We start from the raw sequence: 5,219 nt of genomic DNA on the forward strand, positions 1-5,219 counted from the left end.
AAAAAATGTTTGACAGAGAACTTCCAGAAATGCAAGCTGGATTCAGAAGAGGACTTAGAACGAGGGATATCATTGCTGATGTCACATGGATCTTGGCTGAAAGCAAAGAATACCGGAAAGATATTTACTTTTGTTTTATTGACTATGCAAAAGCATTTGATTGTGTGGATCATAACAAATTATGGGCAACATTGAGAAGAATGAGAATTCCAGAATACTTAATTGTACTCATGAGGAACCTGTACATACAACAGGAAGCTGTCATTCAAACAGAACAAGGGGTTACTTCATGATTTAAAATCAGGAAGGGAGTGAGTCAGGGTTGTATCCTTTCACCATTCTTATTCAATTTGTATGCTGAGCAAATAATCCAAGAAGCTGTACTATATGGAGAAGAATGTGCCATCAGGATTGGAGGAAGGTTCATTAATAACCTAAGATACACAGATGACACAACTTCGCTTGCTGAAAGTGAGGATGACTAGAAGCACTTACTGATGAAGATTGAAGACTACAGTCTGAAGTATGGATTATACCTAATATAAAGAAAACAAAAATCTTCACAACTGGACGGACCAATAAGCAGCATCACAATAAATGGAGAAAAGATTGAAGTTGTCAAAGACTTCAAATACTTGGTTCTACAATCAGCACCAATGGAGACAGTAGTCAAGACATCAAACGACTTTGCATTTGGCAAATCTGCTGCAAAAGGCCTCTCTATCTCTTATTTTTTTTTATTTAATGCATTTTATTGAAATATAATTTATGTACAGTGAAATATACAAAACTAAAGTGATATGGGTCAATGCGTTTTTTTTTTTCCAGTGTTCCTTCCCCTCTCCTCCCACCCTTGGCAACCAACAAAGTTTCCCTCCATATATAAGCTTTTCCTTGACCCTCCAAAATAATGAACTAATATTATATATTTCCTTCTGTGATTGACTTATTTCACTCAGCATAATGTTTTCCAAGTTCATCCATATTATGCAGTGTTTTGCAGACTCTACATTATTCTTTGGTGCTGCATAGCATTTCATTATGTGTATGTACCATAGTTTGGTCATCCTCTCTTCCACTATAAATCTTAGAGATAAGTCCCTTGCCAGATATATAATTACCAGCAAATATGAATTTGTTGCTGTCATTTTTGCTTTGTACTTTTTCGTGATGTCGATTTCTTTGTTCCATATAATTTTCTATGCTGAGCTTGTTTTGTTTATGAATCATGTTATCACTTCCTTCATAGCTATTGTTTTAGTATTTGCTGAATACTTATGCTGGTCCTCTTTTATTTTGATGTGAAGGTTTATCATTTTTCTTTAACATTACCCTGTGATTTATAGTTTTTCTTCCCAAGTTTAGAACAGTCCATTCTATCTTGTAGTTGTTTTGAATTCCCTATCATCTACAAGTTCTGTAATGACACAGTTTTTTCCCTTTTTGGTTTGTGTTGTTGTTGTTGTGTTTTTGTTGCTAGTCCAGAGGGCACCACCATTTTGAATGTTTGAAAGCAGCTTGACTATTTTGGATATTTAAAGAGACAGGGCTCTCACAGATTCCTGGGGCTTAAGAACACGTTCTGCTTGCCAGCAATCCCAAGGACACTCTGGACCTGCAAGACTGAAAAGGTGCGACATTCCTCTGTGACAATGGTGTAAAATTATAAAGAAATGGGAAACATAGGTAATTGATCATTTATGATCATTGATCATAAAATATATAATTTTGAGTTTTATGTATTAGCTCCTTTCTAGGCCCCCTGACCTAACTTATGTTTCTGTAAAAAAAGAATTAAAATCATTAATATTTGAGAATATTTTATAGTCAGAAAAAATGTTTCAACTTCATTATCTTAATGTGTATCATCTCTTCAAGAAATCTATACTCTGAATATCTACACCATTATTCAGCTTATGTTTCATCTTCATTTCCATGGGACTATCAAGAAAAGTTTGAATCAAATGCTTTGCTCAATTCAAGGCACATTATATATATGGTTTTGCTTTATTTATCACCATTCTAGAAACCTTATTTTTTCAAAAAGAAATAATATTATCATGGTATATCTTATCTAAATGAACTCATTAATTCAAGTAATAAATTATTTTCCAAAGTTTATAATTATTCTACTTAATAGATGGCATTTTTCCAGGAAGCAAAAGTCTATCTCTGTTTTTTGTTTGTTAAATTTTATAAATGATTTTTTTTTAAGTGGAGGCTACATTTACTAATCTCCAATCTTCTGCAACATTCACACTCACTATGATTTCTAAAATGTAATGAATACTTACACTCTTTAAGTTGCCTTGTTTCTCTCATTGGAGGTAATTGTGGCAGTCCAGTTAGAATCCTCCAGTCTCAAAATCCTTTATATTTGTGATCAGGTCTCTATTCATTCTTTGGAGCCATACTTTGATTGTCAAGGACTGAAGCATGTCTTATACCTTAATCTGCCTAACGTCATAATTTACTTATCTAGGCCTAGAAATTTGAACACATTTAAGATGTTATCTTACTTATCTATACTGGATTTGATTATCCTTTACCAGTATCTGTTTTACTCTTTCCAGTGTGAGCAGAGGGCACAAAGTTCAAGTTGAATATTTTGTAAAAAGAGTGCTTGTGTTAGACTGGGTTCTCTAAAGAAGCAAAACCAGTAAAGCTTGTAGAGAGAGAGAAAAAAAAAAGAAATTTATGTTAGGAAGATGGCTCACACACTTATAGAAGTTGGCAAGTCCCAAGTTCTTGGATCAAATGTCAAGCTGGAGGCTTTTCCTGATTCATGCAGCTGCAGGGGCTGATGAGCTCAAGGTTGGCAGGCAGTACCGGCTGTTGACTACAATGAATGATGAATCCAAGATCTCCAGGCTGAATGGTGGATTGTTCACTCACGGACAGTTGTAGGCAGCAAGCACAACAGGATCCTGATCCACAGAAGAGTGTCTCTTTTCCCAAGATGTCCATAAATACATTGAAAGCAGGCCACACCCCTATGGAAACTCCCTTTCAATGAATTGGTTGCTCAAAACATATACATCTGATCCCATCATGGGAATAACCCACATCACAATTGCTTAAACCACACAGAATTATGATCCAGCCAAGTTGACACACAGCTCCAACTATCACAGTCTACCCCTTGTCAACTTGGAAGTTGTATAAATCTTCACCATATATAGTCTCTAAATAAGGACAATCATGAAGTCATATTTGTAGCTAACATGATACACTAACATGTGTACAACTGAAACACATTAACCTCATTTACATTTCACTGTTTGTAACAGAAGGAAACAAAAATATTTGATGCACATACACAATGAAGAAATATAATGATCACAGTCCTCGTTTCTGCAACTGGTTACATTGTCATAGCTGATATTCAGAACTACCTTCTTCCACCACCCATTCTGTATTTCCCTTGCCCTCAGCAAGCACTTAAGCTGGCCATGGTTCTTTGCCTGGTGGGGTGACCCAAACCTTCATTTCTGAAGGGCCTGGGCCATTAGTAGTCATATCAGAATTGGGTTGCTGTAATTTTCCACTGATATTCATCACAGGGTATGATAGTACTAAGAGACATCCTAAAGAATCTCCTATATTCCAGACATATTCTTTTTTACTTCCATTATGTAATGTCAATCCAATTTCCCCTTGGTAATCAGGATGTATCACACCAGATAGTACAGTAATGTCCTTCTTTGTCTGTTGATTCAGAGGCAGAAAGAAGCCAAAATGGCCATGTGGCATTCTTAAATTCCAGTTCAATGCAATCAGTATTGTGTCTCCAGCTGGGAGTGTTCCTCCCTTTGGGACTAAGATCACCAGACCCGCAGAGCATAGGGTAGCAGGGACAGGAAGCAAAAATTTTTTGAGTGGGTCACTAGGGGTAATAGTGAGTGGTACCACTCCCGTTTCCACCCCCTTGGTTCCTGGACCCATGAATCCTGCCTGTTGGAGAAACAGCACCTATAATGGACTCTAGTTTAGAGCATATACAGCTTCCTGGAGAACATTGCCCCAACCCTTCAAGATATTGCGACCTAGCTGGCACCGTAATTATGTTTTCAGTAGGCCATTCCATCATTCTATCAAGCCAGCTGCTTCAGGATGATGGGGAACGTGGTAAGACCAGTGAATTCCATAAGCATAGGCACATTGCCAGACTTCATGAAGGTGTGAAGTTAGTCACAACTGTGAAGTTAGTCCCTTGATCTGAAGCAATGCTGTGTGGGATACCATGATGGTGGGTAAGGCATTCTGTAAGTCCACAGATGGTACTTTGGGCAGAAGGATTGCTTGCAGGGAAGGCGAATCCTTATCCAGAATAAGTATCTATCACAGTAAGAACAAAATGCTGTCCTTTCCATGATGGATGTGATTCAATGTAATCAACCTCCCACCAGGTTACTGGGTGATCACTCTGAGGAATGGTTTCATATTGTGGACTCAGTGTTGGTCTATGCTGCTGGCAGATTGGGCACTCAGCAGTGGCAGTAGCCAAATCAGCATTGGTAAGTGGAAGTCCATGTTGCTGAGCCAATGCATAACCTCCAGCCCTGCCACCATGGCCACTTTGTTCATAAGCCCATTGAGAAATGACAGGAGTAGCTGAGGAAAAAGGATGGCTGATTTCCACTGAACGTGTCATCCTATCCATCTGATTGTTAAAGTCCTTCTCTGCCAAGGTCACCTTATGGTGAGCATTCACATGAGACACAAATATCTTTACTCCTTTGGCCCAGTCAGAGAGATCTATCCACATACCTTCCCCATACGTCCTTGTCACCAATTTTACAATCATGCTCTTTCCAAGTCCCAGACCATCCAGCCAAGCCATTAGCCACAGCCCATGAATCTTTATACAATCACACATCTGGCCATTTCTTATTCCATGCAAAGTAAACAGCCACATACACAGTTCCAAGTTCTTCCTATTGGGAGGATTTCCCTTCACCACTGTTCTTCAAGGAGGCCCCAAAAAGGGGCTGCAGTGCCGCTGTTGTCCATTTTCGAGTGGTGCCTGCATATAGTGCAGAACCATCTATAAACCCGGCACGAGTTTTCTCTTCCTCAGTCAACGGATCATAAGGAACTCCCCATGAGGCCATAGGTGCAGAGTGGGAGAGGGAAGGTAATGTAACTGGAGTGGAGACCATAGGCATTTGGGCCACTTCGGCATGCAACTTACTTACGCTTTAGGTCCTGCTGGAGCC

The sequence above is a fragment of the Orycteropus afer genome, unplaced genomic scaffold, assembly GCF_000298275.1.
Source record: "Orycteropus afer afer isolate SDZICR_OR568_19922 unplaced genomic scaffold, OryAfe1.0 scaffold00133, whole genome shotgun sequence".
NCBI classification, from domain to species: Eukaryota; Metazoa; Chordata; class Mammalia; order Tubulidentata; family Orycteropodidae; genus Orycteropus; species Orycteropus afer.